General features: G+C 41.4%; 1 protein-coding gene across 1 annotated transcript in view; it reads right to left on the bottom strand.

Annotated features, from left to right (window-relative positions):
• Positions 1–13,106, bottom strand: part of RYR3 (ryanodine receptor 3) — a 446,068-nt gene that overhangs the window by 54,393 nt on the left and 378,569 nt on the right. The window lies entirely within an intron of this gene.

The following is a 13,106-nucleotide window of genomic DNA, read 5'->3' as shown; positions in this document are numbered from 1 at the left end:
TAACCTAATCTTGCCTCATTAACCACACGCAGAGATTAGGGTTTACAACGCATAGGAAAATTACATCAGATCACAAAATGGAGGACAACCACACAGTACTGGGAATCATGGCCTAGTCAAGTTGACACATATTTTGGGGGACACAATTCAATCCATGACAGGAATCAACATTCTAAAATTGTCAAACGTAGGTTTTTCTCTTCTTTAAACTGATGAGTTGGTTAAGGCTAAACTCTAAGTTTTGGCACAGACTTCCTTTAAAGCTAGCAAGACTACGTAACTCTTGCTCACAGTGATATCCAATCTTGCCATTGACACACATTGTGAAATTCTGAGCACTTTAAATAGTTCAGGCCCTACCCTTTTTCTTTTCAAAGCCAGTCTATGAATGAAAATAGGAAAACAGTATGTTTTTCATTGTGATTTGAAGTATGTGAGCAAGAAACAAAATGCTGATAACTCCTATCCCTTCTGAAATGCTTTAGAAATTCCCTATAAAAAGGTGTATCTCATCAGTTTTTTTAAAGAACACACTAGATTAAGATATTTGGTCTTGTTGATTCTATTGTTTTTCTGTTCTCTGTTTCATTTATTTCTGCTCTAATCTTTATTCTTCTGGTGGCTGTGGGCTCCTTTTTCTGTTCTCCTTGAATTCGAGTTGTAGGGCTAATGTTTTGATTTTGTTCCATTCTTCATTTTAGATTTGTGCGTTTATTTCTAAAAATTGACCTCTGAGCACTGGCTTTGCTTGTGTTGCAAAGGTTTTGGAATGATGTGTTTTCATTCTCACTTTGTTTTCATGAATTTTCTTTATTCCCTCATTGATTTCTTCAATTACCCAATAGTTTTTAAGCAAGGTGTTATTCAGTCTCCATGTGTTTTATTTTATTTCCTTGTTCTTCCTCTTACTGATTTCTACTTTTATGGTATTGTGTTCAGAGAGAATGCTCTGTATTATTTTGATATTTGGAATTTTTACGAGGGCTGCTTTGTGGCCTAAAATGTGGTCTATTCTGGAGAATGCTTCATGTGCATTGGAAAAGAATGTATACTTTTCTGCTATTGTGTGGAGTGTTCTATAGATGTCCATGAGGTCAAGACAGTTGATCTTGGCCTTTGGATCTTCTGTATCTTTGCTGAGTTTTTTCTAGATGTTCTGTCCTATACCAAGAAGTCTCCTAGTATTACTGTGGAACTATTTCTCTTTTCAGTTCTGTTAGAGTTGGTTTTATGTATTTTGGAGTCCTGTTGTTGGATGCCTAGATATTTATTAAGGTTAAGTCTTCTTGGTGGATTGTCCTTTTAATCATTATATGATATCCTCCCTTGTCTTTATGATGAATTTTGCCTTAAAGTCTATTTTATCTGAGATTTGTACTGCCTCTCTGTCCCTTTCTTGGTTACTGTTTGTTTGACATATTTTTTTTTCCATCCTTTGATTTTTAATATATTTTTGTCTTTGTGTCTAAGGTATGTTTCTTGTAGACAGCATATGGGTGCATCATTTTTTAAAAATCCATTCTGTCACTCTCTCTTTATGGATGCATTTAAGTCATTTACATTTAGTGTGATTATCGATTGGTATGAGTTTATTGCTGTCATACTGTGCTTTTTTTTTTTTTTTTTTTTGTTTATGGTGCTGACATTTTCTTTGTTCCTCTTACTTTCCTGTACTGAGTTACTTTTGTGGATTTTCTTTTCTTTGTTTTTTATAGATTTTGTGTTTACTGAGACTTCATGTTTTTCTTCTTCCTTTTTCTGATGAGTAGGTTTGTTAACTTTCTTTGTGGTTACCTTGATATTTACCCTTGTTTTCCTAAGTCTGAACCAGTCTTTAATCATTGATATTGCCTTGACTTCCTCTCCATTTGAAAGTTCTATACCTACAGAGTTTATTCTCCCTTTTATTATTTTGGCACTGTCGTCATTTACAGATTGACTTCTGTTTCCTTGTTTTAAGTCCTTTAGCTTTGTTTTATTATTGAGGGTTTTACCTAGTGTCTTAGTCATCTAGTGCTGCTGTAACAGAAGTACCACAAGTGGATGGCTTCAAAAAACAGAAGTTTATTCTTTCATAGTCTAGTAGGCTAGAAGTCCAAATTCAGGGCCTCAGCTCCAGGGGAAGTCTTTCTCTCTCTTGACCCTGAAGGAAGGTCCCCTGCACCAGGAGCTGTTCAGCACAGGGATCCCAGGTTCAGAGGACTAGTGCTCCTGCTCTTCTTTTTTGGTGGTATGAGGTCCCCATGTTTCTCAGCTCATTTCTGTCTTTTATATCTCAAAAGAGATTGGCTTAAAATACAACCTAATCCTGTAGATCTCATCAACATAATGGCCTCTAATCCCATTTCATTAGCATCACAGAGGTAGGGTTTACAACACGTAGGAAAATCACATCAGATGACAAAGTGGCGGATAATCATACAACACTGGGAATCATGGCCTAGCCAAATTGATACACATATTTTTGGGGGACACAATTCAATCCATGCCATGTAGGTTGGTATATGGCTGATGCTGTTCTGTGTCCTAGGCTCCTGTGGTTGTCTGATGTTGTTGGTTCTCTAACTGTAAGGCATCCCTTTAATATTTCTTGTAAGTCTTGTTTGGTTTTTATGAATTCCTTTGATTTCTGTTTATCTGGAAACGTCCTAATTTGGCCATCATATTTGAGAGAGTTTTGCAAGATATATTATTCTTGGTTGGCAGTTTTTTTTCTTTCCAAGTTTTATATATATTATTCCATTGCCTTCTTGCCTACATAGTTTTTGCTGAATAATCAGAGTTTATTCTTGTTTTCCTTTTGTAAGTGACTTTTTATTTTTCTCAAGTTGCTCTCATGATTCTTTCTTTGTCTTTGGTTTTGCCAAGTGAGATCATGGTATGTCTTGGTTACTTTCTTTTGGGGTCTATCCTATATGGGGTTTGTTGAGTTTCTTGCATGGTTAGTTTTTCATCTTTCATGGTATTTGGGAAGTATTCTGCCATCAAATCTTCAACAATCTCTGTGATTCCCCTGTTCTGCAAGTCCGATCATGCAGATTTTTGCTCTTGTGTCCCGCATAGTTCTTAGATTTTCTTCATTCTTTTCTCCGATTTTTCCTCAAAGTAGCATGAATGGATTTTCCTACAATCTCACTGACTGCCCATCATTTCAAATTTGCTCCTAAAATCTCCTATTGAGTTGTCCATTTCTGAAATTTTGTTGTTTATCTTTTGGATTTCTAGTTGCTGTTTTTGTATGATTTCAAATTGTTTATTTTGTCATTTTGTTCTTGTATTATTTTCCTGAACTCTTCTACTGCTTTGTGTTTTTCTCTATTTTGGCTATGTTTTTGTTGGTGTTGTCTGTGTTTCCCGTGATTTTGTCTATTTTTAATTCTTTTTTTCCTGTGTTTTCCTTGATCTCTTTCCTAATTTCTTGGAAAGCCCTAAAAATTAGTCTTTTAGATTGCATATAGGTAGTTCCACTACCTTTTCTTCTAGTAGAAGGTTATCTGATTCTTTATTTTGGTCACTTGCTGGATCCATCTTGTCCTTTTTAAAATATGTTTTGATATTGTCTTCTATCTACAAGACACTAAGGTGTTATTTTCTTTATTTATTGATTGTATATTCATTTGTTTCATCCTGCTTCTTGGTTTTGTTTTGATATGTCTGGGCAGCAGGCTAGGTGTGCTTTGCTGCTTGCTTGTCTCTGGGCATGACAGCTGTTACCACCTTGACAAGTAGGCAGGGCAGCAGCAGGCAGGGCAAGCTCACTTCACTGTACATGGTTTGGCAAAGTGGCTGACGGTGGCCTGGGGAGGCACTGTCTGCCCCCTGATGTTGGTCCAGCAGTGTGGGAATATTTATGGTCCCTTGCTAGATAGATGGGGGTTTCAGATGGCAGTGGTATGGGCTTACTTCCAACCTTTCAGCAGTAGGTTGAGTGTCAGGAGGAGCAGGGCAATGCAGGTCCGGGTGGCAGACCTTTTTCCAGGGATGCTTTAGCCCCTGCAGCATGGCAGGAGCTGGTGGGAAGAAGGGCATGGCATATGAGGCTAGGTGTAGAGGAGAAAGAAAAGACAGAGAAAGAAAAAAAGAAAAAGGGTAGCTGGCGATTTGGAGCAGGACAGATCTGGACCCTGGTGGTAATGGGTTGGGGCGAGGTGGTGTATGGGACTAGGTGGAAGGTAGAAAGAAATGAAAGAAAATGAAGAAAGAAAAATACATGGCAGTGTGGTTGGAGATGTTGTGTTGGGGACAGGGTGGACCTATAGCAGTGGTGGGCCAGTGCGTCAGTGGCACTCTATCTGCAGTGGCATGGTGGGGGCTGGCAGGAAGCAGGGGTGGCATACGGGACTAAGTGGGAGGGAGAAAGAAAAGTAAAGAATGAAAAACAGAAAAAAATGGCAGCATGATGGGGGCTGGGCAGACCTGGGGGCGAGTAGGAAGGGAAGTGAGGTGAAGGACTGGGCTAGGTGGGAGAGTGAAGGAAAAGAAAGAAAAAGAAAATGGTGGCATGGTGAAGGCCACGGGTGGGTTCAGGGCAGCTTCGGGTTGGTGTGTGGGTGGCTCTCTCGCCACAGTGGTGCAGTGATGTCCAGTGAGAAGGGGGGAGGTGGCATACAGGGCTAGGTGGAAGGGAGAAAGAAAATGAAGAAGAGAAAGAAAAAAAAAAGCGAAAAATAAAAAATGGCAGCATGTTAGGAGCTGACAGCTGGGGGCAGGGTATATCCAGGGTAGTGGACAATTGGTAGCTTTCTAGCCAAGCCAGTGTGGTGGGGCCCAGTGGGAAGGGGTGGAGGTGGAGTGCAGGGCTGGGGGGGCGGGGGTGGGCAGGGAGAAAGAAAAGAAAGGGAAAAAAAGAAAAAATGGTGTGGCAGGAGCTGGCAGATGGGGGCGGAGCTGACTTAGGGTGGCAGCGGGCCAGTTGTTCTCTAGCAGAGGTGGTGCAGTGTGGCCTGGTGGGAAGGGGTAGAGGTGGCGTATGGGGGTAGGTGGGAGGGAGAAAGAAAAGGAAGAAAGGGAAAAAGAAAAAAAATGGCATGGTGGGAACCAGTAGGTGGAGGCGGAGTGAACCCAGGGTGGTGGTCGGCTGTTGGCTCTTCAGCTGAGACAGCATGGCATTGCCTGGCTGGAAGTGTTGGAGGTGGCGTACAGGCCAGAAGATTGAAGGGTGGGGAAGTGTGTTTCTCTGGTTACCGGGTGCTCTGTCTCCTGTTTGGAGCGCCATGAAGTTGCCTTCTCAGATTCCATGTCTGGGGTTGTTGCTGGCTGTGTTCCAAGATGGCAACACTGTGGTGTGTTAGTTGGCAGGGGACCTCTACTCTGTATCTCTCCTCATTCTCTGTTTCCCTTCAGTTTCTTCTTTCATTTGGTGTTTGATCTAGTTCTTTATTCCTTCCTTTGATGCTTAGGGTTTCAGGATTGATGTACATGTTTTACTTAGTTTTTTGGGTCTTTGCTGCAGAGGAATGGCATGATGTGTCTGTCTAGGGTGTCATGTTGGCTCTGCCTCCCCATCATATTATATTTTAAAAGACCTAGGTGAGTTGCCATTTTCAAATATTTGCAAGAAGTGACACAAACCAAAAACCAAACCCACTGCCGTCAATTCCAACTCATAGTGACCACAGTAGAAGTTAAATTGTCTACTGTCTTTCTTAGCTTAAAAGAAAAATGGCTTTTACAAATGGTCTGAAAAACCTGATGTTCCTTGGTGTATGCAGGGTAATAGCTATCAAGCCCAAGGACATTAGACTGAATTGTCCTGGGCATCCTATATCTCCTGCCCATTTATTGACAACATCAGGCTCAGGAAGGCAATAGGAAGACTCACTTGGCTGTGACCACTTTTGGATCCTTCTCTGATCTTACTGTCCTGGCTTCTAGCCTCAGGAACATTCTTGTCTGACCTCTCTTGTTTTCCGCCTCAGCTAGCCTTTCCTTCATATGGTAGACACTGCTGGTTGTCTACCCAATACCCATTCTCTTCTTTTTTGTTAGTTACAGAACCCCATTTTAGTCAGGGTGTCACTGCACCCAGCTCCCTTGGTGCTAGGTATAGCCGTATAACTACGTTCTGGTCAAATAAGATGCAGCAGAAGTTATTGGGTGGGTCTTTGGGGAAAGCTCTTTAAAAGGAGATCAGATAGCTGAAAGGTACCCCTTTTCCTTTTGTTTCCTGCATTCCTTAATTCCTTCATTCCTCAATTGGAGTGAAGATATGATGGCTGAAACTCTAATTGCCACATTGCACCAGAAGGTAATCTTAAAGATGGTAGCCAATGTTAAGGATGAAAAGACAGAAGGAGTGAGGGTCTCTAATGAGCGACCATATTGGCTCTGGATGGCTATCTTTGGAATTCTTTTATATGTGAGACTAAGCTTCCAATTTGTTTAAGCCACTGTAGTCAGATCTCCATGACTAGCAGCCAGTGCAGTCCAAACTTGAAGCTTGAGATTAGTAACACTTTTTGATTTCTTTCATATTGATTTTTCAGAGGTGCTTTTTCAATGTCAAGTGTCAAGTTTAATCAGAACTTCCAGCTGCTCAATCTTTAGCACTTTTGTTTAAATGAGCTTTGTAGATTTATGCTATGTCTTTAGTGGGAAGGGGAAAGGGATCATATCTTATCCTGGAAAAGTACAGCCACAGGGAAAAGGAAAAGTACAGCCACAGGGAATATAGGTAACAAGCAGTCTGAGAACAAAATCTTAGGTAACAAACATTTCCTGGCAGGAGGGAGGAGAGGATTTTGATTCCTTTGCCTTCATATGGAAATACATTTTATCTGGATAAATTTTGCTTTGGATACCCTTCTTGTAAGAGGAAAATATTTTTTTTTGATCTAGTGAGGTTATTTCCTCAGGCTCAGAGTGGTGAGTGTGAAGAACCATCCCATTAAGTGTTTTTGCTCAGGCTAACAGACTCTACTCACCTCTCTCTTAAGCCAATAGAGATGGTATTTGTAGGCACCTAAAAGATCTGATCTAGATCTCACCTCCTCTTATTTGCCCATACCTTGTCTGCACTGCACCCCCCAATGAGACAACCAGGCTCGTCTCCTCCCTGCCCCCAGTTTCTCATGGAATTTACTCTTTAGGTCAATACTTAGCCACTTGATCCCTTTGGAGGTAGTTAACTGATCCATGGGTCTCTCTTTTTGTTGTTGTGGCGTGTATATAACAAAACATTTGCCACTGGAACATTTTTTACATGTACAACTCAGTGACATTATTTATGTTCATCATGTTGTGCCACCATCACCTTGTCTGCAATTTTTTCCATCACCCTTAACAGAAGCCCAGTGCCTCCTAAGCAATAACTCCCTCTTTCCCCCTCCCTTTTACTTCCAGTAACCACTAATAAACTTTAGTCTGTATACATATGCCTATTCTAGACATTTCATATGTCCTGTACTCCATGCTGCCAAAGGCAGTTGGAAAAAGCAAGGTTGTAGGGAAACAAGGTTGTAGGGAAACAAGCCTGGTTGCATCACTGAAGGGGGGTATGGGCAAATAGAAGAGGCTGGGTCAAGATTCTCTAGCTGCCTACAAATACCATCTCTGTCTGGCTTGAGAGAGATGTGAGGAGAGCCTGTGTGTCTGGGCAAAAACATTTAATGAGATGGTTTTTCACACCCACCACTCTGACCTTGAAGAAAGAACCTCATTAGATCTAAAGAGTAAAGATTTTCCTCTTAGTACAAAGGTTTAACTTGAAGAGAAAAAATAAGGGTAGAACGGGGCAAGATGGCTGCCACATTTATTCAAAGAGCCACCACAAGACAGATTAGTTTTATGTGGCTCTAGAGAGCAAAATTAAAGCCAATGGGTAGGAGCTAAAGATTTGAGCTTGAAGTGGTTTGAACTGTCTGAAAATGGAATGGAAGTGCACACATGACAAGGCTGTACCTGTTGTCTTCCTCCCTCTTGTCCCTGCTACAACCTTAGTGGATGATCAGAGGCAGGAAGTTCTCTCTAGGAAAAAGGAAGTGGGCACTTATTCATTAGAGTCCCTGGGTGATGAAAATGGTTGAGGTGCTTGGCTGCTAACCAAAAGGCTGGAGGTTCACCTCCACTCAGAGACATCTTGGAAGAAAGGCCTGGAAATCTACTTCCATAAAAATCAGCCACTGAAAGCCCTATGCAGCACAGTTCTACTCTGACACATATGGGGTCTCCATGATGCGGTGTCAGCTCCATGGCAACTGGTTGGTTATTTATTTATCCAGTTGGAGGTCAGATAAAGTGACTTCTATGATCCCTGTCAACTCCACAATTCCATAGTTCCAAGCCAGGTGTTTTTTTTGGATGGAGAGAAGGGTTGAAGTAGGTAAAGGCATGCATGCAGGAAGGCTGCATTCTAAGCAGGGCTCATATGGCCACGATGCTCCCTGGTGTTCAGGGAAGAACAGGTTGAAAAGTGTACATGAATGGATTAATGATGATCTCAAAGACTCTCTGTCATTGCCATTTTTAGCAACTGTCAAACACTGTGTAAGTAGAACATACTCTGGATTGAGTCTTGATCATCGATAGTGACAAATGTAATTAAAAAGCTATTCCAGGAGCAACATTAGTCTTATTTTTATTTTGTTTTTAGCTCCAACTCTGACAAATTCCTTCTCTAAGATGCTAACCTAATTATGCTATTGGAAATGACTGAAATGACCCTCAAAGTGGCATCTTTTGAGAAAATTAGTATAATTTCCCATAGATAGTTAGAAAAATATATATACTCATACACACACACACTAAATATACATACACACACAGATGTAATCCCTCGCAGAATGGAATTTCATTAAAAAAGTTAGCAATGCACCCCCAAATATTTACAGGTCTCCTTAATACCTATAATGGAGTCTCTTAAAAATGAAACTTTTCCCAAATTTCTATTTTAGGGTTTTAAACTTTAAGAGGGTAGGGGCCTCTAATCTTTTGTTCTAACATTGGATGAAAAAGTCTGTGCTCATCCTATCAATGCCCTTTGTGATTTCACAGACTTATAGTCTTCTGAGCCTCCATATTTTTTATGATCCAATTAAATTTCAGGCTCCAAATAAACATACTGAGTTTGGGAAAAGTGTGAATTACATAGAAAATCTCTGGCATTACATGAATAACCTCGTCTAATTATGATACTGGAGCTTTTCCACCCTTGAAGTTCTGTGTAATGGGGGGATCATGGTGAGCCGGGGTGTGCAGCCCCATGCAGGCAGAGCACACAGCAAGGACCTGAGCGAAGTGACCGATGGGAGGAAAGGGAGTCACCTGTGGCAAGGTGAAGGGCTAAAGGCCAGGGCCAGGTAGAGACTGGGATTTTGGGCAACCTTCCTGAAGGCCTGAAGTTGGAGGACAGGTCAAGAGGGAAGGGAGTAGCAGGTTTGGGTAAGTTCATTATGCTGCGCTCTCTTTTCCCACCTCTATTCTCTAATCTGTATGCTGAATAAATAATCCAAGAAGCTGGACTATATGAAGAAGAACTGGACATCAGGATTGGAGGAAGACTCACTAACAACCTGCGGTATGCAGATGACACAACCTTGCTTGCTGAAAGTGAAGAGGACTTGAAGCACTTACTGATGAGGATCAAAGACCACAGCCTTCAGAATGGGTTACACCTCAATATAAAGAAAACAAAAATGCTCACAACTGCACCAATAAGCAACATCATAAGTTGTCAAGGATTTCATTTTATTGGGTCCACATCAACACTCATGGGAGCAGCAGTTAAGAAAATAAATGACATACTGTACTGGACAAATCTGCTACAAAAAAAATCTCTTTTAAGTGTTAAATAGCAAAGGTGTCACGTTAAGGACTAAAGTGTGCCTGACCCAAGCCATGGTGTTTTTAATTGCCTCCTATGCATGTGAAAGCTGGACAATGAATAAGGAAGATCGAAGTAGAATTGATGCCTTTGAATTATGGTGTTGGTGAAGAATATTGAATATACGGTGGACTGCCAGAAGAACGAATAAATCTGTCCCAGAAGAAGTACAGCCAGAATGCTTATTAGAAGCAAGGATAGTGATGTACTTTGGACATGTTATCAGGAGGGATCAGTTCCTGGACAAAGACATCATGCTTGGTAAAGTAGAGGGTCAACAAAAAAGAGGAAGGCCCTCAAAGAGATGGATTGACACAGTGGCCGCAACAATGAGCTCAAGCGTAACAATGACTGTGAGAATGGCACAGGCCAGGTAGTGTTTTGTTGTGTTGCACATAGGGTCACAACAAGTTGGAACCAATTCAAGGGCACCTAACAAAAACAGCACTCTCTAACTGATGCCAAATATTAGGACAGAGACATATATCATAAGGTTTTTCCCAAAGCCTTCCAGCTTTGAATCTAATGTCATCAGACTATACCAAGCTGTCCACTAATCGTAGGTCACTGTCTAGGATTTATCCATGCTTTTGAGCTCCTGGTTCACTGATATTCTCCCCCACACATCATCAGTTTTTGTTCTCACTGATTTCAATACATGTGCTGATGAACCATGGCCTCAGTTCATAGTTCTTGCCTCTAAGGATCTGCCCTCCACCTGCTTCAGCATTCAATTCCGTGGCCATTACCAACAACTGCAACCTCTCCTCACTCCATAATCTTAAATTCACACATCTTACTCTGTGACCACTACCTCTTACCTTGTACCCAGACACCAACAATCCTTCAGCCCCACTAGAACCAACAATCCTTTGTTCTTTTGCCTTTTCACTATTTTTAGTCCCTTTATGTCCTTACTTCCTTCATCTTCCAGATTAAATTCCATGGTCAGTCTTTATGGTTACCCTCTTACATATACTCTCAGCTCTCTAGCCCCTTTTGGTTTGTTACACTTCCATGGCAAAACCCCATCCGTGATGAAATCCAGCTCTCTTCTTACTCTGGGCCTGTATCTCACAGTTGAACTTGGCTGGAGAAGAAGAGAACCTGATGATGGGTCTTATTAAATTCATGACCACAGATCTCAAGTGGGGCCTTTAATACTGCCCACAATCATACTGCGTTTCCCTGGTCCATTCGCTCTTCCTCTCTTCCTGGCAACTACTTCATATCTTCTCTTCACTCCTCAAGGCCCCCCAATACCTTCTCCCCATCCTCACTCTCAGTTGACCTTTCTTCCTACTTTACTGAGAAAATGAATTAGAAAAGGACTCCCACAGACCCCTCCCCCATCCATATATCTAAAATTAGGCAGTGAAAACCTCACAGATCACAACAGAATACTGTCCAGCATAGTGCTGGAAGATGAACCCCCTAGGTTGGAAAGCACTATACAATAGCCACAACAACGGACTGAAATATACCAACAATCATGAAGATGGCACAGGATCAGGCAACGTTTTGTTCTGTTATAGATAAAGTCACCATGAGTCATAGCCAATTCAAAAGCAATTAACAACATACCTATACATATATGTGTAGATATATATGTATATGTGTGCATGCACGTGTATTACGTATGTGTGTATACGGAAGCCCTGGTGGTGTAGTGGTTAAGTGCTACAGCTGCTAACCAAGAGGTCAGCAGCTCAAATCTGCCAGGCACTCCTTGGAAACTCTATGGGTCAGTTCTACTCTGTCCTATAGGGTCGCTATGAGTGGGAGTCGACTTGACAACAGTGGGTTTGGTTTGGGTTCTTTTATGTGTATAACCAAAACTTATGTGTATACATATGTATATATAGATATCTACATATGTGTGTGTATATGTGTATACATATAGATACATATATTATATACTGTACTTTTATATAACAAGTGCATTACGTGTTTTTTGCCAACCACGCAACCCCCTCACGCATTATTTTCCTAGGCATGCTATGACTGTTATATGTGTGGGCACATTATTTACATGTGCACGTTATTTTCGAAAAACACAATATGCATGTGTGTGTGTGTGTATGCATACATATACATCAGCGTCAGTACTACACTCTGCCTTCCTGCTCGTTCCTGTGGATGTGTGACCGGCCCTTTGCCTGCTCAAGGAAATTCATTCAGAAATTCTCTCACCTCCTCTTACATTATCAATTTCCTCCTGTTTATTGGATTATTCCCACCAGCAAAGAAACAAGTTGACAAGTCTCCTATCTTAAACACCTCTCTTGATCCTACTTCTGCCTCCAGCTAGCACCTCATTTCTCTGATTCCCTTACGGTAAAATGCCTTGAACAAGTTGTCTCTATTGCTGGCTTCAAGCTCTTTTCTCCCGTTCTCTCTTAACCCACTTCAAGGAGGCTTTCATTACCACAATTTCACTGAAATTGCCCTTGCCAAGGTCACCAATAACCTCCACACTGCTTAATTTAACAGTGTACTTTCGGTTCTCACCTTACCAGCAGCATCTGAATTAACTGGTCATTCTTTCCTCCTGGCAACACTGTGAAGATGGCACTCAGGACACACCATTCTGTTGGTTTTTCTCTCACCTAATTGGTTATTCCTTCTCAGTCTCACTTGGTGTTTCCTCTACTTCTCCCTGACCTCTTAAAGCTGGAAATCCCCAGGGCTCCATCCTTGGAACTCTTCTATTCTCCTTCTTCCTCCATCCTCTGTTTATCTCAGTTTCATGGTTCTTGAAGACTACATATCAATATGTTGATAGCTCCTCAATTCATAGGTCTACATTTGACTTCTCCCCTGAAATCTAGGCTCATATATTCAACTGCCAAATCAATACTTTCATTTTTATATCTTATGTTCTCATTAGCTGCCATTGAGTTGGCCCCCAACTCATGGTGGCCCATGTGTCACAGAGTAGAACTACCCTACAGGGTTTTCTTGACTGTAATCTTTATGGAAATAGTTTGCTAGGTCTTTCTTCCACAGATCCACTGGGTGGGTTTGAACCACCAACCTTTGGGTTAATAGCTGATCCCAAACCGCTTGCACCACCCATGTTCCTTTTTGTGTAACAGGAAGCTCAACTTTATCAGGTCTAAAAGTGATCTCTTGATCTTCCCTTCAAAAAAATCTGCCCTACCCATAGTCTCCCAAACAGGAAACGCCAACAGACCTTCAAAACAGACCCATAATCTGACAACTTTTCTCAGCCTTCACTGCTATCATCCCAGCCTCACCACCAACTTTTTTTTTTTTTATGGTA

The sequence above is a fragment of the Loxodonta africana genome, chromosome 10 (assembly GCF_030014295.1).
Source record: "Loxodonta africana isolate mLoxAfr1 chromosome 10, mLoxAfr1.hap2, whole genome shotgun sequence".
NCBI lineage: Eukaryota > Metazoa > Chordata > Mammalia > Proboscidea > Elephantidae > Loxodonta > Loxodonta africana.
The sequence above is the reverse complement of the archived record's forward strand: the minus strand, read 5'-3'. Positions and strand labels throughout refer to the sequence as shown.